Raw genomic sequence first — 26,363 nt, 5'->3', positions numbered from 1 at the left:
TTTTTCATTCTTATTTCATGAAATAAAACAGTCTAAATATATTTTAAGATAGCTCCGTGTATTTTTATTTTTTTTATTTTTTTAAATGCTTATTTATTTTTGAGAGAGAGAGACAGAGCATGAGTGGGGGAGAGGCGGGGAGAGAGGGAGACAAAAGAATCTGAAGCAAGCTCCAGGCTCTGAGCTGTCAGCACAGAGTCTGATGCGGGGCTCAAACTCACTAACCGCGAGATCATGGCCTGAGCCAGAGTTGGACACTTAAACGACTGAGCCACCAGGCACCCCGAGCTCTGTGTATTTTTAAAGAATTTAATGACCAAATATTTTTCCAAGTCTTTCATACCCTTGGGGTAGCAATTTTCCTTTGAGCTCTTTATATAATTGCAATAAGTGGCAATATGAGTTATGAGTAGAGAACAATAAGAAAATTCACTATATGCTGTCTGATATTTGGCTGATACACTTCCATGTAACTACCAGTGGTTAAAATATTGAAAGTCTTGGGTCTTGGTTGGTAATACCTTCCATCAGGATCCCAGACTTCCCTGCAATCCAGACATCATGGAGTGCTTGATGTGCTAATGCCTCATGCACTCAGGAGAACTGAAGTTTATGTGTCATATAGACTGTTAAATATGCATTATATTGAACAACTTCTAACTCTAAACAGCGGACAATTTTGGATGAGAGTTAACCAAAACCCTAAAAAATAAATCACATATAGCTCAAAAGAAAGAACAAGGAATTTTTAGATTACTGAAAAAAAAAAAAAGAGAAAGAGAACCCTAATTTTGGATACCATGCACCAAAGTTCTCTGGGGACCACTATGCACACGTTGGCATATTGGCATTTAGAGACTGAGCTTGACGGTCCATTGAAGGTCATGGCTTCTATACGACCAGTGTCTTCAGACTCAACAGGGAAGGGAACCAAAATCACTACCGAACCTAAAGCAGGCTACTGGAAAGACTGTCCCTTTGTGAAAGACAGTCTAGAAAAACGTTTCCCATTCTCCCAGAAGAGGCAAGCGAGTCTGTGGTCTTTCTGGTTTTCTGGTGGAAAAGTCTCCTGTGAGAAATTTTAATTCTAATCCTCCTCAAAGTGCAGGTGTGGGGGTCAGATGGGAAATATTTACTCAGGGTATGAAAACTCCACCTGAAGTCCAATTCAAGTCCAGGCCTGTGAAGCCACCATGACCAAGTGATACAGAGGCTAAACTGAATCTATAGAATCATTTCCATGATCCAGGGACAAGGGACAACTGTACTCTTGATAACCTCACAGCAATGACAACAATAAAACTATAAATGGTTACAGGGAATCATTCACAATGAAGGGGAGTGGTCAGAGGTAAGGAAAAGGAAAATTCACATCTCAGGCAATTGAGAATAACAGAATACTGAGGAAGGAACCAGAAAATAATTTTGGTTAGAATAACTGAAGTGATAAAGCAAATAATAGAAAGGATGGGTGGGTCTTAAACACCAAGTAACACCTTCATAAGTGAAAACTATAGTCACTGAAATAAAAAGTCAATGAATGTAATTGCAGACCAGGCAACAGGTAGAGACAACTGTAATTTAAAAGATATGTTTAAGGAAATCATCCAGAACGCAGTGCAGAGAAATAAAGAAGTCATAAAATATAAAATAAAGCTTAACAGATATAGACATTTCTAAGAAGAGTTCTGGAAAGAGAGAATAGAGAATGAGGGAGAGGTGATATTTGAGTGATAACGGTTATGGATATTCCAGAATTTAAAGATATGATTTCCCACATTATAGAAATTAATACTGATATAGGGATGTGCATAATGCTTGGTCTTACACATGCCCGATGGGAGTGTACATTTTTTCACACTTCTCAGAGAGGCTATTTGCAACGTCTAAACTTCTGTTTCTGCCTCCCACTGCCAATTATGCTCTTTCCAATTCTGGGCGATGGCAACTCCATCCTTCCAGTTATTTGGGCCAACGACCATGGTGTGATACCTGATTTCTCTCTTTCTCACGCCCCGTATATATCCAATCCATGTGGAAATTTGGATGGGTCTATCTTCAGAACGTATCGAGAGTCAGACTACTTCCTAACACTGGTGCTGCTACCTTTCCTGTTCTGAGACCTCATCAGCTCTTGCCTGGATTACTACAATACCCTCCACTTAGATATCTCTAACTCTGCCTTATTCTTCACGCAAGCAGCCCAAGTGAATTTTTAAAAATACAGGTTATGCCATGTCATTCCTGGGCTTACAACTCCCTAGTGGCTCTCCATACCACTCAGACTAAAAGCAAAGCCCTACAATGACCTATAAGGTCAATATAATACAATATAATAAACTATAAGGCAGTTATCGCCCTGACCTCCTTTTGGATATACTTTCACTCTGCTAATGCCATATATATATATATACTGGCTTTGGAGGCTGGCTACCACAGGGCCTTTGGACTCTTTCCTCTGATATCTACATGGTTCACTCCTTCACTTCCTTTAAGGCTTTGCACAAATGTCCCTTTTTCAATGAGGCCACCATATATAAAATTGCAGACTTACTCCCATGTCCTGCCATGATATTCCCAATTCCCTATACCATGTTTTATTTTTATAGCCACTTACCATATTCTAATATACTATATAATACATTCTTCATGATCATTATTTATTATCTGTTTTCTATCAGTATGTGCACTCTATTGGACATGAATTTTTTTTGTTCAGTACAACAGTATTCAATACATAGTAAATACTCAATAGATAACTGATTGAATCAATAATTCTGAAGAAACTAAATATATGCACGCCAGAGAACCCAGTTTAGAGGACATCTGTATTTTCCCATATGTTTGAAACATTTCACTAGTAAAGTGATTTAAATTTCATAAGTTAAAAAATATTAATGTTCAGATCTTGGGGAAAAGGGGAACTGGATATTTTATATTCCTACAAGGAACCCGCCAACGTCACATTATGAAAACCAAACAACTTGTGCATTCAGGGACATTGTATTTTAACTGGGTATATTTCAAAATGACTATTAACATTATTTTTTTTTTATTGATGGCTTCCTTTCAAAACAGTGCAAAAAAATTTCTAAGAAATCTAAGCTAGAACATACAGAACATCTATGTGAGATGTGCAACTCTGCTCAAATCCCTGCAGTTTTCAATGCATCTCTACTCGGTCAATTGCTTGCCACTGTATTTTGAAAGTGTTTATTACTGAGATCAGGGGAAAAGGAAGGAATCTTTGGAAGAGAACTAGAAGCACTGAGATGAAATACTGGTTGGTAAAGAACATTAACTTTCATAAATTAATGAAGTAATTCAAGACCCTAAAAGATGAACCAAGGAGGAAGCAACTGGTACCTCTCTGCCTTGGGTTCCCCAGTGAAGCTGAGTATTCATTCACCCTGATCCAGCCATGCTCTGGACTCCCTCTCTCTTCCCTTACATATCTCGCCCAAGAATAGACAACATCCCTGTTCTCTTAGCTCAACTGAGAAGATTGGAGCTCTTAAGAACTTGGGAAAGAAAATGGAGAAATAGGCAGAAGTATGTGAGAAGTAGAAAATAACTGTCCTTTTCCTACGTTTCTAATCTAACCATTTTGGCTCTCTCCTAGGCGGATAGGCACTCCTGACTGTAAGAAAACACTGAACAATGAAGCTGGTCACAGCTCTTTCTCTGAGGTGCTTATATACATCTTCCTGGCCCGGTCCCCATGGAGGACATTACTTCATAACCTCCAGGATCTTTTCCTAGGAATACTGCCACCCTTTTGGTGAACACACAGGCTTACATGTCTGCTCTAGAGCACACTCAAGTGGCTGATACCAGAAATGAGCTGCCTGGACACTCCTCTGGGGACATATGACTTCCCTCTTTCAGGATTAGGGTTATAGCTATCCTGCTATAATAAAGCACCATAAAGTACATAAAACAGTAGTAACAATAGAAGGGTCTTTCTTTATTTGCAGAAACATAAGATTTCTTTTTTACACGTTAAGTGTGGAAATGCACAAGACTGTTATTACAATTATGATTATCTTCATTTACACCATGCTTTCTCTTTTTCTTATGCCGTGTATTAACCCCTAGAAAATAGAGTTGTCTGTATAGCAAACTCTAAAAATGCAGGCTGAGGCAAAAGAAGAAAAAAAAATCTCTGTCCTTTAGGGCTAACATACAATTTCCAGCAAAAAAACTAGGACAATGCACCATTTATGTTTTATATTGCAGTAGGACTTCAAGCCTTTTCCAACAGCTCTTTCACAAAATTGATAGATTATTCTTCCTATTAAAAGAGTCTTTTATTCTGGGTGCCAGACCTGGTTCTTAGGTTGAAATATTGCTTTCGCTTCTTTGCTACCACAGTGGCATTTCACTGCTGAGTAAAATTACGAATTGTGTACCCGATTCTCCGGGGCACAGAGAAGTCTCAAAGGGCTTGAAATGTGCATGACGGGGGATATGTTTGTTTGTTATTCCTAAAGAGACCTGAGAAGAATCCATGAACCCATGAAAATTTCTATCTGCTTGTATGTTGCATAGAGAAAGACACATTATGTTGTGAAATGTGGGTTCTAGGCTAGCATTGGCCAAGTGGCCCTGTCACTTTAGTAACAGATGAGGGCAAGAACATATAATAATAGTTACCATTTATTGAGTGCTTATAAATGTTTGATGTATACTGGGTCTAACCGACCGCCCCAACTATTCTGCAAAGTAGGAATGATTACCTGTTTTAAAATGAGGACATTGAAGCAGGGTGCAGACATGAATAAATCTTTCCAGCTAATAGGAGATGTGGTTAGAGTTAGAATCCTGAGTTAGAATCGCAAAGGGTGAGACTGTGTTGTATGTGGCCTAGCTCCTTTCCATGGTGGTTTTGCCACATAGGAAGGGACTTCGGGAGCCCCGCATGGAATATGGAGGAGATAATCCAAAGGTATCCCCGCAAGCTCAGCTGAGAACCACATCTTAAGCGAGATCACAGTCTTCTCATGGGGGATGGAGGCAGCTTGAAGGGACTCTTTAAATCTCCACTTGCAGAGAAAGATGACAAGGACAACTGAGAAGCCAGGTTCAAGACTGAAGGTGACTTTGACATCAGAGTTTATAACGCTTCCCTTCCAAGCTTGTTTTAAGGTCTTAAGAGCTGAGTTTATAATAAGGAATCCAAGAAAACTCTCTTCCCTTGTAGTAGGGCCAAGATACAAACTCCAGAACCAAAGAGGCCCAGAGAGAGGAGTTGGCAAAAAGACCCTCCCTCGATCACAGCTGCGCTTAAGCCCTTTAGGGTTCTTCTAACCATCCCTCAGTCCAATCCACACATCCCGCTCAATGTTCTCCCCCTGCGTGTGTGAGCATCCTCCACTTTTAACTCGACTGTTCCCACCCCCATCTCGGTAACCATTGTCCCGATGTCCTGCTTCCATTCTTCCTGTCTCGTCCTGCAGAAAGCAAAGTGACTCTTTAAAATATAAGTTGGGTCACTCCACTCTCTGGCTGAAAGACCGCTGATGGTTTCCCAGTGCACTCAGAATAGAAGACGACTCTTTTTCTTGACTTATGAAGTCCTCTGTGGTGTGCGAAGTCCACCTTCCTAAACTCATCTCTGGTAATCTCAGCTTTCCAGCCACACTGGTCTTCTTTCTGTTCTTGGAATAGTCCAAGTTTTTCCCACCATCAGAGCTTTGCACAGGGTGGCCCCTCTGCTTAGAAAGAAGGATCTCATATCTGTCTTATCCCACTGATCTCAGGTTAAATGGCACCTGTTCAGAAATGTATATTTAGGCCCCAGCAACCTGCTTGCTTCTTCTTTCTTTAGTGTACTCATTGCAAATTATTTTATTATTTACGAGCTCTGTGGGGCAGAGACTTTTTTCTTCTTTTGTTTCTTCTCAGCTTTGTTTTTGGAGCCTAGTATGGGTACTTATCTTGGCCTGCTTCCCTCCCCTTCCGTTGGGCTCCCCCGTGCTTTCTTTGGGTTTTGGCTCAAAAATCACTTCCTCGGAGAGCACTTCCCTAACCCCAGACCAAGTCAGATCCCCGCTATTCATCTCCATAATCCCCTGGACAGTGGCTGCTATAATGCTCATCACATATCACTGTCATGATTGCTGTGCTTGTCCCCTTGCTGTCCTCCAAGATTATTATCAGTAGTGACACGTGTTTACCCCCAGATCACGGGTACCAATGTCATGTGTGACACATGGTAAAAAAACCAGGGAACGATTATTAGAAAGAAATGGTCCATGAGAGAGAACGTGGAGGCAGCAAAAGAGATAAGGCTCTCACAATGTTCTTAAAGTAAGTGACGAACTTACTCATCTACTAATTAATTCAAACATTCCCTGCTGATGGCCACTTTCGTACCCTGATTCTTAGTCATGCAAGATACTTAGCACCGAGCAACATTTAGTCATGCAACAAATATACAAGCATTGAGTACCTATTATGCACCAGGCTTGAGTTACGCCGGAGAATGTGATACAGTAGGGAGAAGAGACACATTTCTGAATATTTGCGCTAAGAAGCAAATAGGATACGTGGCCTATGAATGGCACAAAACACATGTATTTAGGACCCAGAGCCGATATGAAAAGGGGCTGTCATGGAAATGGCATGTGTTGCGGTCTCGAAGGATCAGAAAACTTCTGTAAAGCCAGATGTAGGTAGAGTGTATTCCAAGAAAACGTAAAGGTACCAGTGTCAAGGAGGGAAAACCAGAGGGGGCAGTGAGGGTTGGCTGGGATGTGGGGCGTGGGCAGGCCACGGGAGGGAAGCGTGGAAGGGAAGGTGACGGGGCCAGATGTTGGAGTGCCCTGCATGCTAAGCGTGTGGGATCGTTCTCGGCAGAGAGAGGAACCTTTGAGCAGGTTTGAGGTTGAGGGCGGTCTGTCTGTGAGTGCGTTGGGAGGCAAACACAATGGTGGAGCTGGGCAGGGGAGACAAGACTTCATATGAGAGGCTTACTGCTGAGGCATGAGGTAACAAGGGCATGCTCCAGAAAGCAGCAACCGGAATGGAAAAGAAAGGGACAATGAGAGAGATTCTGCAAAGAAAGAATTGGCAGACGATGGTAGCTCCTAGCTCTTGGTAGAGAGCTCAGAGCTAGAGGGAGAGACGAAATGAATACAGTATTACCACCTAACGTGTATGTGAAAGCACCATTCTGCGCGCTTGCCTATATTATTCTAACTCACACTAAATTTATGGCATGGGTACTATTATTATACTTTTACCACTTCCCTACTTTCCTACTGATAGGGAAATTGTAGCACATAAAGGTTTAGTTACTTGCCCAAGGTTGCAGAGCTTTCTAATTAAACATTTGCCCAGGAGAAAATCTGGTATAAGATCTTGCTCTGGTTTTTTCCCCCCACTTGTCTACCATGTAGAGAACCCATAATCACAATTCTATCACTTCTTTTTTATTTCTAAAACGACATTAATAAATCCACAAATTTCTGGGAATATTGTCACCTTTTAAAAACAATGATAAATTCTTGTAGTTCCACAGAGACACAGATGTTATTATAAATTGTCTTTTGATTTATACTTCATTTTGCATATCTTGAAAAGTCCCAATAAAATAAATGGGAAATGAAATGTCAAGAAAATGACTATGAGTCTCTTCATTCACTGAGTAACACTCATGTGCAGTTGAGAAGTTTTCCCCAAAGATAAGGGAAGTCCTTTCACAGCTTTCTTGGAGAGGAAGCAGAACCCAACAAAGCCTTTTCTGTTTCATCAAAATACAGAATTCAAGCAAGTTAAATTGGTTTCATCCAGCATTACATCAACCTGGAACAAATGGGTTTCTAACATTTTATAAATCAACCTATTATATCTGATGTTTATTCTTCTTCAAGGTAAAATGAATATAAATTAAAATGTAAAACTTAGTTCCTTCTGATGCTTGAACATCAAGATCTTAGTGATTTTTGAAAGCAAAACTCCCACTAGCCTGAGATCATTGGAGACCACCTTACTTTTTTATCTTTAGTGATCAAAAACAAACAACAAAACAAGGAAGAATTTACCTTACGTAACCGCTTTCTGACGAATTATTTTAAAACTTGAAGTGATGCGAAAAATCATTTTTCTAACCTTGGTCCATCTTTTATTTACTGTGTCTTACAGTAGACAAATCATTTATTTCCCCATTCAACTGCCATCCATAACAATAATTTAAAACCAGCTAATAAACATTATGGTTTGTTAGAACTGCTACCGATTAAATCTTAAGTGTCTAATACATACAAATATAAACAGAATGTAATTAGAGCTATTTAAAGAACCCATTTTTAACTTAGATTAACCATACTTTCCATTTGCTGAGGATAAACACTCATAAATGAAACCCATTGCTGAGCCAGAAGCAATTACTTGAGTTTAAAATATTAATATGCACTGCCTTTTAAAAAGCCATGGAAAATCATTTATGTACTGAACTGTACAGACTCAAGGCATACCCAAAAGGAAGAATGGGGTAGCATTCTGTGTCCTAATTGAGAAGCAATCAACTGAGGTATGGCATGTCCTTACCCTTTATAAGGCCCATTAAACTCTTTGCTTCGATTAGTGCAGATTTCCAACGTCCATATTCCTATATGTGTTTAAGTATGATTTAAAGTCACGCATATACATACTGGGAAAGAAAGAGGGATTTTACTGTTGAAAAATCAACTTAATCAACCTGTTTCTAGGAGTAAGTGAGACACATTTATAATCTAAACTAATAACTGACTTGAGCATATTGAAGACAGACAGTCTGGAAGAGAAGGAAATGCAGACAGCCCACAAATCTTAATTGTACATTTCTTGCCTAAAAATACACAGAAAAAAATATATTGAGCCCGATTGAATGCAACTAGCTAATCAATTCCACGGTATATTCTGTGACATCAGGAGGCTGATACACAAAGCTTGGTCTGGGCTAGAATTCTATTTAGTGTGGTTAAATGCATGCATTTTTAGTTGCTGCTATGAGTTAACCATCGGTCACATCCAGTTACAATGAGCACCATTATCACAGAACGCTTCCAAGATGGTCCCCAAAGGCCTCAGAATAGGGCTTTGTTGATTCCACCACAGTGACACCGCTAATGGAGAAGCCTAGACAGACCTATTAACCCATGGGTGCTCAAAACAGTCACAGTTGTTGGAATCTTTGGTTGGGTCTCTGACTATAAAATGGTGCTGGGTGGGGATGTGGGCATTTTCAATATAGGCAGACAAAAAACCCCAGGAGACACTTGCCCCATTAATGGTTCATATCTGCTGATGGCTGTGCGTGTAGCTGAAGTACTATGCTAAGAGGGGACCCATTTTATTCATTACAACCAAATTTCAATGCAGGTGAATAGAGAGGATGATTGGCAGTTTTAGCGATATGGCTTGAAATGTAAATGTCATTTATGACTTTAGCAATTTACCTTTTGATTCAATGTACAAAATTATAGCCAATTATTTTTATTCTGAATTATGGAAAGCCCCATGTTCATTAAAAATATAGACGTGCAACAATGTCAAGGGCTGGGATAATAAGAAGAAGCAAAATCTTAGCAGGGAGATTTTAAGGTTGGCCTTAGGCAAAATTGCCAAGAAGTGACATTTGTTTTTGATGCCAGTCTCAATTCCTCCCGATGATCTTCCATTCTGTCCTGGTACGTAGAGGCGTCACAGGGCCCTTTGGGCACCTAAGTGTGCTGCACGTTGTTTTATCACTGCACCTAGGCTGCTGTCCTCAACAGAACGCCCTGCTACTCTTCTCCTCTTCTTTGTTTCCGGACTTCGTGTTTTCTCGGTCTCTTACTTCTTCTGCCTGATACTACCTCATCTAAGAAATGAATTCCTATGAATTCAGTCATAAGAACCAATGATGAATGTTCCACCCATGCTACATAGCATATTTGCACTTACAGAAACTTTCTGGGTAAGTGCCTAACCCAAAGCCCTGTTTCTAATATTAGAGACGTCAGCTTGGTTCAGAGGAGATATTGAAGTCTGAAGACCTTTCAAAACACATTGGACAGGTGGCTGCATATTTTATGGAACATTTAGACCCAGTCATGTGTCTTTCATTAGTCGTCTTTAAGTAAAATGGCCAAGTCATGTGACTTTGGCTTTATAGCGATTTCATGCCAAAACAAGGCTTTTAAGAAACTTGCAACAAAAATTCAGGATCGTGATTTTTCTGGACAACCACATGATCTTTCCCAATTTCCAGGAACAAAGTAGATGCAACTGACTCATTGTTTTCACTATTTATCCTACAGAGTAGAGTAACTTAAAAACGGGCAAAGGAGTAGACAAGCTCCTTTCGGCATATCGTGATAGGTGTGTTTCCTCACCCCCCTCTCTGGTGCCATCCACCCCAACACAAAAGGAAATGGTAAATGTGCTGTTTTGCCAAATAGAATGTGGACCAGAATGATGCTAAGATGAATTCGAAACAGATACTTATCAATGTTAGTACCTCGAAGAGTGACTAGGTCATACTCTATAACTTTATAAGATTTTATAACTCACCAACTTAAATCGCCTAAATTAGTTGACTTTATTGTTTGGTAAATGCTTGATAGCCAATAGATTTAATACATTGTTAATTATCCTATTCTCCTTAAAATAGTATTTTCATTTTTATACCCAAGAATATTTAGAGGCTAATTAGAAATCCAGTAATGTGAATTGTAAATTATGTGTAATTACAATAAAACTACTGAAGAATAACACACATTACTTATAAATTGTAACACTGTGATAAATTAAAGCAATTACAGGTAAACCAATAATATTCTTTAATTAAGTAGTTATGAATGAGAATTGGTGCTTTGCATTTACAATAACCTATAAGGTTGGGGATTGCATTTATAGCTTATGCAGAAATCGATTGCACTCTGCTGTGATACTCTGCTAAGAATAACTTCTAAGTTCATTACTGTCATTATGCCATTATCACATAAAAACACCCAGGATTGTTAAATGTAAAGTATGCTGACAGCCAATCAACCGTGTTTCTTAATATAATTATAATTATGTCACTATCTCTTCTTATGCCCTTATGAATTGGAAAAAAAGTTCCTATTTCCACAACTCTTCAATATTGGTTGCAAAGCAATGGAAGATGCTTCGTTGTAAGTTTATTGAAAAATACTATTGTGTTTGATGTTAATAAGGCCATTCATCCTCATAATTATCTTACTGCAGCCTGCCGTTTATAAGACTACAGTAATAGTTTTTATACTGCCACGTCTGTTTATTATGTTATAGATTGCTTTCATGTTGAGGTAACTCCTTGACATTACAAGTTGCAACCAATGTCACAGGACGAGTAGAGACCAACAGATCATCTTTCTGTCTTTAACTCAAGTCATGTGTATTTGTGTGGGGGTGTGTGAGCGGGTCTCTGGAGGAGAAAGAGCTAACGTAAGTTGGTGAAAGGTGGGGAGCTGGAAAGTCCAGATGATAAGAACTTGCTGACCTGAATTTAGAAGATCTTGAAGCTTACTTTAAAGATAAATATTTGGGGCCCCTGGGTGGCTCAGTCGGTTAAGCGGCTGACTTTGGCTCAGGTCATGATCTCGCGGTCCGTGAGTTTGAGCCCCGCGTCGGGCTCTGTGCTGACCGCTCAGAGCCTGGAGCTGCTTCCGATTCTGTGTCTCCCTCTCTCTCTGACCCTTCCCTGTTCATGCTCTGTCTCTCTCTGTCTCAAAAATAAATAAACGTTAAAAAAAATTTTTCAAATAAATAAAATAAAGATAAATATTTAAAGGATGAGTACTGGGTTGCCTCGGTGGCTCAGTTGGTTGAGCAATGGACTCTTGATTTTGGCTCAGGTCATGATCTCGTGGTTTGTGGGGTTGAGCCCCATGTGGGGCTCTGTGCTGACAGTACATAGCCTACTTGGGATTCTCTGTCCTTCGGTCTCTGCTCCTCCCATACTCCCGCTCTCTGTCTCTCTCTCAAAATAAATAAATAAACAAACAAAACTAATAATAATAAAGGATGAGTACTAAAGAACCAAACAAGTAAAAAGAGGATTCTGACTTACCTAGGTACATACATGTTATTAATTTATTTGAGACATTAACGGTTACATTTTTCCAAAAATTCAGGACAGTTTAGACTAGCAACATGAGAGCATTCTAAATATAATATTTTGAATACCTCTGAATGATATATCCAGCCAGGGAAAGCCAGTAGAGACTACACATTAGTGATGTTTGTTAGGTCAGAGATTTTGCCCTACTTGTAAGCTACTAAATTCGCCTGGTCACATTTCATGGAAGCCGGCAGAAGCCACAAGACGCCCGTGTCAGTGACTCTGTCGCTGAAAGTACAGCCGGCAGCCTGAGGATCGTCATGTTTGTGCCAGTTTCCCTCATCCTTGCATGGGGGTGATGTGGAAGGGCCCAGACGGATGCCATGTGCCCAGTGGGTTTGCACTGAAGCTGAACCACACCGTACCTGGCGAATGCATCATTTTTAGAGCAAGCAGTAAGCAAACTTGTTCTTGGTTTCAGAAGCAGACATTACATCATCTCTCAAGGATGCTCTCTGGAAACATGACCCTCAGAAAGGGACCTGGCAGAGAACAGGCAGGGCTTTGCTTCATTGACAGACTAGTCAAGCAGGTAGGAGCCCAGGAGACCTATGGAAGACCGTCTTTCTCCACAATCGGTATAAATGTATTCAGGAACGTGATGTACAACTAGGTAGAAAGACAGCCTTCATCCACTGGTTTCAAGTTCAATACTCTGTTCTCAGGACCATGGTTACCTCCATGTGTTTAGTTAAATATTCATAGTGACACAAGAATTCCTGGAGACCTAGTGTTTGATATATCTCTTGTCTGTATTACCATTCAAGTGATTGGCTTCTAGCCTATCGCTTGCAGTTTACTTCTCCTTATCCATTTAACTTTAGAATCCTACTCCTACTGAAACAGTGGTTTGATAGGTTTCTTCCCATGTTGATTTGCTTGGTATGTTTAATTGTGGAGGCTGATAAGGGAGCTGGGTAGGCCATTTTATCCATATATTTTTTTAAATGTTTATGTATTTATTTGTGAGAGAGGAAGAGAGAGTAGGCGCACGCATGAGCAGGGAAGCAGCAGAGAGAGAGGGGGACAGAGGATCCAAAGCAGGTTCCGCGCTGTCAGCACAGATCCTGATGTGAAGCGTGAACTCACAAAAGGTGAGATCATGACCTGAGCTGAAGTCGGAAGCTTAACCGACTGAGCCACCCAGGCAGCCCCTCCCCTAGTTCTTAAAGAGAAAGCAAAACACATGAAGCCATAAGGTATTTTTACTCTCCTATCCAGACAGTCTCCAGCTTTTAGTCAGCTATGCAGAGTGATGCACTGACACATTTAGATAACGGGGCCACAATTTGATGTGCCTACAGAATTCCTATGTCCAAAGTCTGTAATGATCTGTAATCAGTGCCCAGCTGATTCTTAAGCCAATTCTTTATCCTCTTTCATGAAAAATTTGTCACCCTCTGCAATACACGCTCATTTCTTTGCTTTGAACTAATTTTCTATACTCCACAGCCTTGATGGTCCCCTGTGCCACATCTCATGTTGTACAACTTCCCTGGGTGAGTGGGACGAGGCAGGGCACTGAAAGAGAATAGCTTTACCATTTCCCTTCCTGGCCACCTTTCAACCTACTTTCAACAAGCTGTATTTCTAGGACTTGGGCTGAAATTTCAAGTGATTTCATAACTTTCACGATTACTCTCAGGTCATAAATAAGCAGTCCCTTAGATGAGGCTTTGACTTTTTAAGTCAAATTCAGTGTAAAACCAAAGCCTCGAATCTATCTAACTTATTCTTCCCAACACTCGCAGGCACACACACACATACACACCTTGGGGACTGTTTTCAGTGGCAAAACATAAAGTAGGGGTGTGGGGGGGTCAAACCTGGGAGAATCCCTCCTCCTCCCTCAGGGAATCTCCTCCAGACCCCCGGCTACTGGACTGGCCCCCGCCGAAGGGCACACAGGTCACCTCTCATTCAGCTTTTTTCTGCCTGAGTGGACCACCGGGTTGGTCACTCCTGCAGCCTGTAGCCTTTTAGACCTCTCCTGGAAAATGTCAGACATCAGTCCCCAGGTTCCTCAAACACCAGGAGACATACACTAAACGTTTTGGGTGACTACCTTTAAGTTCCCCTCAATTGGATTCATTTTATGAGAAGCCCTCCCCTCCTGAGTATCATGGTACCATGGCTCACCAACTCCCCAAAGGGATTCTTATTTTCTCCGATCTGGTAACTCTTCAACTTCTCTTTTACACCCTCAAAAAGTTTGCATGTCTATGGCACTGGTTTCAGGGTTTTTTTTGGGGGGGGGCGGGGGGAAGCGGGTTTAATCTGAAACTTCAGTACAAGCACAGGAAATACATGTATTATCTCATTAAAACTGTCTTTTTGTCTTTACTTATCTTTTAAAGATTATTATTTGTTTCTCATTATGTTGCAAGCTTTTGAAAGTAGGGAACACTGCTTATACTTTTTTTTCTGGATCAATGCATTGGATTTGCCAATTTATATGCCTTCAGAGACAGAGGGGTGATACTAATATGTGAATAAATGAAGCAGCCAGACATGATGGAATGAGAAGTATTGAGGTTCCTGTTTGTTTATAAAGAGAAGCCAGGAATCTAGAATTTTATGGAACTGATGGATTCATTAACTGAAAACATATAGATACCTTACAGTCATGTCTGCACAAGCCAAAATAATCAGTACATTTAATTTATTATGAAATAAACCTCTCCCCTATTGGGAATAAGGAAAACAATAATGAAATGTTTCACTTTTAAACTTGTGGTTAAGCTTTAATTAATTAAAATAATGGGAATATACTTAACACATTTTTTCAGCTGAAAAAATAATCTTCTTGTGGACTAGGAGTGTATATTGCAGAGGATGACAGAATTTTCATGAAAGGGGATAAACTAAGGGATTAATTCATTCTTTTCTTACTGGTTAAACTATGAACAAATTTAAAAAATATGTTTACCTTCTGTTTCAAGAAAGTCAGTTTCTAAGTAAACAGTGTCTCAACAGTTTGAATTGCTCCAACTGTTCTCTGAAAGTTGAGAAAAAAAGCTATTAAATATTTATCATCTTATATTGTGTTATTTACTGTGATGATGAATATGCAAATCTTATTAATGCTATTCAGAAAACCGTGAAAAAATTCTAATTCATGAATGAAAAATTAAATGTAACAAGCTAGTTGGAAAAAAAAACCAAAAAACAAAAAACGTAGCCTACATGTGGAATACGCTGTCCGGTACTTTCCTGTGAGAAAGATTTTAGAGACACAGAGCTGACAGAAGTGGGAAGTAGAAAAGCAGCCTGAGAAAATATTTAGTATTTTCAGTATAGCAAAATAGAGGAGTCATCCAGAAGTGTAAGGAAAGACGCCGAGATGCTAAGTAGGGGGAGGTGCTGAGAGTAGAGCCTTTACCCAGGGGGAGGGGCAGGGGTGGTGCTGGTGCGGAACCCCGCCCCCTCCTGCTCCCCAGCAGGCTGACCTGGAAGGAAGCTTTCTTCCTCCTGCCAGCACATCTTGCTCCCTCCCTGTCCTTGAGGATGTTATCTCCAGGTATAGAGAGAAAAGGAGCTATTATAGTTCATCGGATACCTACAACTGGAACGTTTCTGGGTCTCATTAAAAGCAAAACAATAAAAGAGATGCTAAACTTAATATATGTTACGAGCTCTAGAAAACTAGGGTCATGCTGTTTGTATTGATTCCACCTCACTTCGTTCTACGTTGCCCTGTCCTGTACATACTGCCTTCAAATAGACAATATCCTACACTCATATATACTCTTTACTCTTCATTTTCTGCAAAATAATGTAGGCTTCATGAAGGTAGGGATCTTTGCTTTGTTCACTGATAGGCAAGCACCCAGAAGAGTGCCTGTCGTAGTTCTCAATAAATACTTGTAGAAAATTTTATAAAAAAGTATGTAGGAAAAAAGGGGACTGGACCATTGAGAGATTTTGTAGATCTGAGAAAGGATATCTTCAAAATCAGCAAGTTCAGAAAGTAATGGAACTTAAATATTGCCCTGAACAAATAATATTAATATTATATTATATATTAAATATTTATTATTAAATATATTTATAGGGCCTCTCAAATTATTGAGACATTACCCATCCAATTAATATCCAAGTCCTATTGCTTCAACTCTTAAAACATCTTGTAAACATACCTCTCTTTTTCTATATGTATCACATTTCCAACAACCCTTCTTCCGGACATTTCAACAATGTCCTGTTTTTTCACCTCTAGTCCGTACATCAAATTAATCATCTCCAATGATCCACAGTCTTGAACTGATTTATGTATTTCTTTCTTGTGCCAGATCTGAGGGTTTTACATGATCCCTGCTCTCGGGACTCATAATTTAATTTTGGATACAGGTGCTAAACAAGTAATGACCCACATATACGTAGAATTACAATTGAAATTTGGTGTTGGGAAAAGATAGTTTGCCACCCTGTATAAATAGGGGATCTATTACAACCTAGAATCTCAGAGAAGACTCTCTTCCTGAGAAAGTGAGGGATGAGATTTGAGAGAGAGAGAGAGAGAGAGAGAGAGAGATTCAGAGGGAACAGAATATGCTAAAACTCTGAGGTAGACTTAGTAAAGCATCATGATTTATACCCGGAGTATTAGGTGGAAACCAGATGATGTATGACTGAGGGTCCTGACCTAGATTTTTACCTTTATTCGAACACCAAGAGGAAACTGCTGTAAGGTTTCAGTGGGTGAAGAAATTTGACCCAATCTGTAAAATCACGCTGGCTCTTGTCAGACTTTTCTTGAAGTCTCAGCGGCTCCTACTGCCTGCTGAGTACAGGTCTTCGTAACATCTTAGGTGTAATTAAAAAGTGTAGACCCTGGTCCTTGTCATTAATCTTAGCCTTTTCCTGTGATACACCCTGGACTAGCTCTGGCTCCCAGAACTACCTGCCTGCCCCTCAAGTCTTTGTCCCGTAATTTCTTTCTTTCTGTCCCCTCCCCTCCCTTCCCTCCCCCCCTCCCTTGCCCTTCTCTTCCCTTCTTTCTTAGGGAATGCTTCTGCTTCTCAATGGCATAGGTCCCACAGAAATTTTTAGGCTCAGACCGATTATTGATTATTGTGTCACCTTCATTTGGGTTTGAATCACTCCTTTCTGTTCTGCATTCCTCTCATTCCTCATTTCATTCCTCCTTTCCTTCCTACATCCCTTTCATTCCTCGATTCCTTGGCCACTGCTTCTTGCTCTTGATCCAGTGAGATGGTCTGTTCTCCTAGCCTTTCTGTGTTACCCTGCATATAGATTCTCCTACCCTCATGTCTGTGTTCAAGTATCATTTGTAAGCAGAGCAAAATGAATTGCAAACATACAGTCCCAGCCGTGTTCCTGATTTTGAGCTCCATTTATATATTTCCATAGGTCTGTTGGGTATTTCTGCAGAGAAGCCCCATTAACTTAGCTACTTCAACATGTCAATCTCCTTGTGTCTTTCTCTGCCACCTTATTTATCAAGTTGAAGTCCCAAACCACGTTTTGAGCTGTACCTCTTCTCTTTCTTCTCGTTCTCTCTCTTGCCAACCTTAAAGTCTCATGTTGTCTTTTCCTGAGCAACAGTCCTTTGACCACTGCCTTCTGTCCCATCCCTACTGCTACTGTCCTATGGCAGACCTTTGTTACCCGGATTATTGTAACAGGCTTGCTCCAGAGGTCCCTCTTTCCAAACCACTTCGTAATCACTGTAAGAGGAATCTTCCAAAAGCACCATTAGAACCGCATCGTTTCCCTGATCAAAATATTGAATGACTCTGTCTTCTAAGTAAAATGTAGCCTGACAGCCCCAAACCCTTCACGGCCTGATTTCTTACTACATTTCTTACACGTTAGCCACGTTGGCCTCTTGGTCTCCTGAGTATGTTCTGAACTATTTTATTTCTATAGCTCTGCTTATGTTCTTTGCCTTTCCTCTCAAACATCATTAATATCTGTCAAAAACCTCAGCACCCTTCAGGGCTCAACTGAATCCACCTCTCAACAATACTGTCTATGACCACCTCCGTGAAAAGTCTATTCCCCTCATGGTCATCTGCCCGGCAGTCCTTACTCTATTGCCGCACGTCACATTTCTTGCAGGTCGCTTCCTTTTAGGGAAATTGGTGCGTGTTCATCAGGCCCGTGTCTAGATTTGAAGCGTCATGAGGAAAGCGTTTATCAGGCCTAGGGTACAGATTTCTAATGAAGGTCGGAGGCCCATCGTGCTAGACTCCTGTCGTGTAAATTTATCCAACCAAGAGCTCTCTTTCTCTTGACTTTTCCTCTTTGTGTGTATCCCCAGAAGCTCTGATGTGGGACTTGAGTGGTTATCTCTGGGGCTCAAAATCACCCTAGTTTATGTCAGAGTTTTCCAAAAGACAGCTTTTGTGACTAAATGACCTTGGTGCTTGGCCTTGGTCCACCTCCATCTCTGTTCTCATTACAGTACTAAGTTGCTTTGCTTTGTAGACAGCATCTCTCGTGTGTGATTCTGAAATGTAGTTGAGGTACAAAGACTCTGTGTCCCTTTTGGGTTTCAGCAAAATGCTTTATTCGTGGTAGGCCATGACTGTGGGCTGAATGACTAGCAATTTATCCAATCTGACTCCTGTGCTACTGGTATTTGTATGTTATTTGTATATTTTAATGTACATAATTATTGACACATTAGCAAGGCTCTTCTGCCCATTTTAATGGCTCATTACCTGCTATGGCATGTTATATCCTGGTTTATATAAGAACAGCTGTGTCTAATATATTCCTGTAAATCATCCCTGTTCATTTTCATAAGGATATTAGACTCAGCAAATATGTGTCATGTGGATTTTTATGTGCCAGCCTCTGAACATCACAAAAACTTCCCAGAGCCAGAGATAACTGCACTGAATCAGCTGTTCCCAAGTTTACTTTTAACCATTGCTCAAATTAGATATCTATGAGCTCCCCTTAGAGTCCAATCCCAGGCCGCCAGCTGCTCCAGATGTGAGAAGCTTTTATAGCCTTCAAACACATTTTATCTGTCATCATTTTCATCAACAGGAATATCTTTCTCTCTATTCTCTTTCATAGAACCTGGTAAACAAGGAAAGCGGAAAGCTTGGCTTTATTGTAACTCCAAAGAGGCCCGTGTGGGAGAAAAAAAGCACAGTGTGTCTTTCTCTGCGTCTCTTTCTATGCATTTCTTCAAAGGCCTCCCAGCCATCACCTTAATCCATCTGTTGAAGATGTCCAATTTTTCAAATGACCTTTTCTTTGGAATCCATTGAAAATTCAGCTTGGGGTGCTAGAAAGAGACGATGAGCCTAGGGAGGGACGTGTTCTAATTTTGTCTCTACGCTTACTAATCAAGTGTGCTTACTGAATTAATTCCCCACTTTTTCTCATCCGTAAAATGGACATTGATTCTGAGAGGATTAGAGATTAAAAATGATTATAAGGCATCTTTTTAAATAAACTAAATTGCAAATGAATTCCCTTTGATCCCAATCACAGAGCTAGGGTGTGCTCACCAAAGTTTGCCAAGATAGAAGTCAAATGATGTTTGTTGCAGTCTTGTTTATAATAAGAAACAACTGGAAACAAAGACGGGGCCTAGTAGAAAGGTACTGCACGTAAACTGTGGAATATCCATACAATGGAATACGGAAGGAGTCCGCCCTTTAAAAGTCAGGTGGTTTTGCGTGGCTTACCGGGAAATATTTCCAAGGGGACTTAAGAGTAAAAAAAAAAAAAAAAAAAAAAAAAAAGTAAGGTAGAGGGGTGCCTGGGTGGCTCAGGCGGTGAAGTGTCTGATCTCAGGTCAGGTCATGATCTCACAGTTTGCGGGTCCGAGCCCCGCGTTGGGTTCTGTGCTGACAGGTCAGAGCCTGGAGCCTACTTCAAATTCTGTGTCTCCCTCTCTCTCTCTGTCCCCACCCGCCCCCACCCATCCCCACCCCTGCTAATGCTGTCTCTTTCTCCTTCAAAATAAATAAACATTAAAAAAATTTTTTTTAAAAAGGTAAGGTGGAGAGAGACCTTATGTAGCATATTACACACTGTAAAAGCTATCCGCGCATATGCTGGTTTTACATAGACATTCTGGACTAAAACATAAAGCTGATAAAATGACCAATCTGGGGTAGAATAACTGAGGCAAGAGAGGTGTCATCCCTATATGTGACACATTTTTACCCGTCTGTATTTTATTTTCTTTATAAAATAGTGTTAGGGAGGGAGGGGAGGGTGGGTGATGGATATTGAGGAGGGCACCTTTTGGGATGAGCACTGGGTGTTGTATGGAAACCAATTTGACAATAAATTTCATATATTAAAAAATAAATAAAATAAAAGAAAATAGTGTTATAGGAATAATAATGGGAGTTTTTCATTTTCCTTTATATCTGTTCAAGAAACTAATACCTATTATCTAAAGATAAATGTAAGAAATTTTATAAAATCTCAATGGGTATATTGACATAAAAGATTACAACATCAAAATTCAGTAAGAGGCTCAAAGAATGAAGTCTAGGAGATGTGTTGTTTATAAAAACGTGGCATTGAACAGGTTAATACTACTGGGATTGGGCAATGAAGAGAATACTCGTGTAGTTAAGTTTTTATTGAGCACTATTTTTTCCCTTTGCCCTCAAAAGCCTACTTTTTAGGCACAAAAGGCATAACCTTGTTCTTTGAATTATACTGGTGTTTAAAATCTGAAAAAATGGCTACTTGCCAATATCCGAATAAATGCAGCAGAATGTGGGAATGTTGTCCCTAGGTAAAATGAAATCATTGCTGCCCAGTAACAGGACTCTGCAAGCTGAAAGAGGCCTCAGAGTCTATCCCTTGAGTTTTTTGATGGGGCAGTTGGACCTAGGGAATTTTGGTGATTTATCAAGGTGAGCTAGATGGGCTGAATGTGGACTATGTCTCTGATTGTTCCATTTCAGTGTAATGCCTCATCCTTGCAATATATATTCTGCACTCAAGTTGAGTCACTAGCAGGTTTCGGAAAAGTTACGTTTGGAGTTAAAAACAAACAAAAAGTTAAGTTTGGAGTCGCATCATTAAAAAAGTGACCTTCTTCCTTAATGAGCTATGACATGAAATATGCGTCCGCCATTGTGATAACCTACCTGCCTGATTTAGTCCCTACGATAACTGTATATGGTGTTTATTTCACAAATAAACAACTCAGAGGTTAAATAATTTGCACCAAGACGCAGTTTACAGAGAGCACAACTGCAGTTTAAATTCAAGTCTGATTCACCCCGTTGTTTATGGCCTCAATGATGTGAACAGGATATAGAAGTAAGGATGAAAAAGGAATACGGAGAAAATAGCCAGTTGGAGCCTTGTTACAGAAGCAGAAATAAACTCTTCTAGGTACTGGTAGTAAGGTAGAAAGAAATGAATTCAGAAAGGAAAAGGCAGAAGTCAAGTTGTAAAACCAAACAGATAAAAATTCCCTGCATACATTGTTGAGTCAGCCTACGGCTGTTACGTCCAAATATCCCAACACTGGTAACCAAATAGTGGGAGTATGAACAGCCACCTTTACATTTGCTTGCTTGCGCGTCCTTCCCCACAGATCAAATCTGTAATCCCCTTTAAGGTTAACAGCTCTGCTTTTGAGGTATATTCAGTTTGTTCACCTTTTAAGGGTCATGCAAAATAACTGTGGTAACCTAATCTATCACCCATACTGGGTAACACTATCTTTTACTCTAAACTGAAAATTAAACTCTCTGCAAACCTCAAAAGTGCATCTTAAAATATGTGCAGGATGAAAAGGCATTTTTCGCAGAATGACGGGTTTAATTTTGTTTATCCTGTTAGCGTGTGTTCTTGAAAACTAGGCCCTGAAATTTCCTATTTATGCTCCTAAATTCAGAATAGTCTAAAATGTCATTTTTATTATTCCTTATATTAGAGCCCTTAAAATTAAAAACATTCATCAGAAAATGGCTGTCTTCAAAATATATTGTCCAATATGGAATGTAAATATTAAATTTAAATATTTTAAAATTAAATTATTATTTAATTTATAATTGCAGGAGCACAGTGTAGTTAGGCTATGTGGGTGGACAGATCTGTTCACGGGCAGAATATATGTGCCCTAACGTCACTTTAAAAGCCACAAACCAAAAACCTTCCGCTATCGGACTGAGGATGGGAAGGTTACTGAAAGCCAGGGAGAGACTGTTATTGCCGGACAATTCAAATCAGTTCCTAATCACTAGAATTAACTTTCAAAAGAGGAGCACACTGAATTTTCAAAGCTGTCTCCATGTCAGTAATGAAATGAGAATCATCTGAGGTTTTCAACATAAAGCCTGTAAATAAATGAAAGGAAAAAAAGGGCTAAAGCAGCTACAGTCACCTGCATACCCGGGTGTGAAATACAAACATATACAGATTTTATTTAAAAATAGAACTTATATGGCTTAATGTCCTAATCCTAAAATGTAGTCATAATTGAGACCCTAAAAAAAAAAACACACATTACCTTAATAAGATGGTAACAGAATCTCTCTGTGCAAGAATTTGATTTTATATAAAGTTTCAAATATTTTGTATGATGCCTGTTCTCGTTTGTAATTAAAGATTCTCTCAACGTATAAGCACCTCATGCCTTTCCAAGCATTCCACTAACTCGTTATTTTTACCTGAGCCTTGCCACACTGACGTATCTTTCCACACGAAGCATCTTGCAGGGTCTGTTCAGATTCCACTTGTTGTATGATTCTGCCTCTGCCTCAGATGGGAGTAATTCCCCTTCCTAAAGCCTCTGGAGTTGATTATCTCATATGGCAATGGCATTACCCTCTGTTAGCTTTTCCCTCCTTATAACCTATCTGTGATTGTGTCCTCTCGCCCTCCCTCTCCCCACCTCTCACCCCTCGGCTTTAATACCCGGCGCAGAACTTTGGTCAGGATTTACAACCAGGGCATCTCTGGGCTGCACGTGGCCCGCAGAGAGGCTTTGTATGGTCTCTCGTGCTTCAGAGTGTCCAGCTTACACGTGGAACTATGGGAAATTTCATTTAAAAATCTGAATTTCCAATTTCTTCTGAGGCAGCGAAAAATCTGACATGGGTATTCCTTCATCCTGCAACTGGCTGGGGCCAAGCATTTGAGGGTAAGCCTGTGTGCTGTCCTCTTTGCTTGCTGTTGAAGCCTGCTTTGAAGCATCACCGTGAATTCATGACTGCTTTTTTTTTTTTTTGTCCCCCCTCCACGGCAGAGGAATATTTATCCGTGCCCACATCTCTGTCAAAAGTGAGGCGACAAAGGAAAGCAAGAAGGCCACTGGATGGTTTCCAACATGGATTGGCCTTTGTAGGCATTTTGAGTCTGAGCTTTGTGGTAAAGTATGAAACTAAAGCACACAGTCTGTGTAGCCTTGGGTAGCCTCTGGATTCTATACCTGTTTTATCGCTTATTAACTTTGAAGCCCATACTTCTGGTCTCTTATCTCAAAAGTAGGAGTAATCCCAGGTAGTTCCTTTTGAGGATTAAGTAAGGCGAGTAAATAATAAATACTTCGCACATTATCTGTAGCATGGCAAACACACAGTAAATGATAGATATTATTACTATCCTTGCCATGTTAAAAGTTGAGAAATTCTTTTGAACTGAGCTCTCACGTAAGTGATCTTAACCAGCAGCACAGATTAGATTTGCTCGGCTGGCTGGAACTCATGAATTAATACTGTGAGTCATTCATTTAATACATATTTAATAGACAACGACTACGTACCTGGTATTATTCTAGACATTTGGTATTTATACTGTAAACAAAGCAGACCTATCCCCTGTTCTAATGGAGCTTACATACTGGAGGAGGAGACAATAAATACTATAAAAATAAATATATATTGTTATGATATTTAGATTTTTTTTAAAAATTATATTCATTTTTGAGAGAGAGAGAGAGAGACAGAGCACGAGCAGGGGAGGGGCAGAGAGAGAGGGAGACACAGAATCCGAAGCAGGCTCCAGGCTCTGAGCTGTCAGCACAGAGCCCGACGTGGGGCTCGAACCCACGAACCACGAGATCATGACCTGAGCCGAAGCTGGACACTTAACCGCTAAGCTACCCAGGTGCCTCCCAAAATAAATACATATTATTATGCCAGGAACAGTATATGTTGTAAAAAGTAAGGCAAGGCAAAGGGACAGAGGAAAAAGGGAGGCGTGTACAATTTCACATAGTGGACTACAGAGTTGGCTTCAAGCAGGGGCATGAACGAAGTGAGGGCAAGAGCCACGGAGATGCTTGAGGGGAGGGCATTACTGGCAGCAGGGGCAGAGACCCCAAAGTGGAGAGTGCGGGGTGTTATGATCAATTACAAGGAGCCCACTCAGGGAGAGACAGATAGCTGGCGACTTTTCTAGGAGCCATATTATGTTGTAGGCCTCATGTGAATACTCAGGTTATCACTGTGATAAGAAAACCCTGGAATCCATATACACTATTTCTAAAGTTTATTTATTTATTTTGAGAGAGAGAGAGAGAGAGAGAGAGAGGGAGGGAGAGAGAGCGCACACACTAGCAGGGGAGGGGCAGAGATAGAGAATCCCAAGCAGGCTCTGCACTGTTAGCACAGAGGCCAACGCAGGGCTCGAACTCACAAACCGTGAGGTCGTGACCTAAGTCGAAATCAAGAGTCAGACATTCAATAGATTGAGCCACCCAGGCGCCCCGACCCTGGAATACTTGAATTGGATAATGTACATCCGTTTTGTCCTAAAAGCCCACTATGTGAATCATAGGCTGTGGGGAAGCTTGAGATCAGTCAGGACTGTGTTGCTATAGGCCTTGTGAGGGGCCAGGGGAGTGGAGGAGGGGATCAGATAACGAGGGCAGCAGCTTTGCTGGCGTATATGGGGTGTATGCAAAAGAAGAGAGCAAATGCTGACTCTTAGGTGTAAGAAACGGGCTGGACGGTGATGCGATTTATCGAGATTTAGAACACTGGAAGAGGGCCAAGTGTTTGAAGTAAGGGTGAAAGTGGATATCAAGAGTTCATTTCAGATATATTAAGTTTTACATGCCCAAAGAACACCTGAGAGGAAACGTTGGATAGACAGTTATATGGAAGTCTGGAGTTTCAGGGAAAGATTAGGGCCGGAGATAAAAATCTGGAGATCGTGGCATTGAAAGCCAGGGAATGGGTTGAAATCCTCTACCATGAAAAAGGAGAGGCATGAGACTTGAGCCCTTTGTGATCAGGCCTCAAGGGATCTATCAAATGACATGAGAAGGAGGGGCCCGTGCAGCAGGAGGAAACCCAGAGTTTGGCCATCAGTTGGGCCACAGACTGTTCACATCCTCGTAGGTGAGGGAGGCAAGCACGTTCTCGGCGGTCTTGTGTTTTCAGACCAACAGCATCTTCCATGTGAAAGGACCCCTAGCAGTAATATTTTGCAAGTCTGGCACTTCTTAGACATCGGAACCGAGACTCAAGGAGGTTAATTACCCAAAGTCACCTTGTAATTGGTTTCAGTTGATTAGGGACCATGCCTTCAGCTGGAGTGATAAAGTACCTGGCCGGAGGGCAAGTAACCCATAATGAAGTTGGAATTGTTATCAGTCACTCCCATCGGCTGGGAAGGAGAGGGAGGAAGCAGGGACAGTCAGGCGTCTGATGTGGATCCTTTTCCTCAGAAACACTCCTTCCAAATGATCAGCCACGCCAAACCTGTATGAAGCCCTTTCAGTAGAAGGATACAATCCAGACGGTGGAAAGTTGCCAAATTAGAAGATCCACGTTCTCGTCGCCGAGATTTTTACTCTTCTAATTGATGGAAGAGCTGAACAATCTACAGCAAACATAAATTTTCACATAAAAACTAACCCAGAAGTGAGGTTTTTAAAAGTCAGGGTGCGCCTGGGTGGCTTAATCCAGTAGACTCTTGATCTCCGCTTAGGTTGTGATCTCGTGGTTGTGGAGTAGAGCCCTGCGTTGCTCTCTGGGCTGAGTGTAGAGCCTGCTTGGGTTCTCTCTCTCCATCTCTCTCTCTCTCTCTGCCCCTCTCCTGCTTGTGCTCTCTCTCTCTCTCTCAGAGTAAATAAACACACTTTAAAAAGAAATTCACTTATTAAGTAGATCCTAAAGTAAGCAATGTGGATGCTTTCTTAAGAGAGTACAGTGAACAGGTTCACTAGGGCAGGATTTGGCCTCCAATTAATATTTACTGAGCAAATTAATGCCTTCTGCTTGTTCTCAGGAAGAGACCATTAATGGGATAAAGCAACCTAACTGTGAAAGGACATAAG

The 26,363-nt window shown here is 40.6% G+C and overlaps 1 long non-coding RNA gene across 1 annotated transcript in view; it reads right to left on the bottom strand.

The window, feature by feature from the left end:
* Window positions 1-26,363, bottom strand: part of LOC122237603 — a 147,547-nt gene that overhangs the window by 81,511 nt on the left and 39,673 nt on the right. The window contains exon 2 of the long non-coding RNA XR_006216180.1: window positions 15,042-15,110. This is a non-coding gene — a long non-coding RNA (uncharacterized LOC122237603). The remainder of the gene's footprint in view (window positions 1-15,041; window positions 15,111-26,363) is intronic.

The sequence above is a fragment of the Panthera tigris genome, chromosome B1 (assembly GCF_018350195.1).
Source record: "Panthera tigris isolate Pti1 chromosome B1, P.tigris_Pti1_mat1.1, whole genome shotgun sequence".
Classification (NCBI taxonomy): domain Eukaryota; kingdom Metazoa; phylum Chordata; class Mammalia; order Carnivora; family Felidae; genus Panthera; species Panthera tigris.
This window is presented reverse-complemented; position numbering and strand designations above follow the sequence as displayed.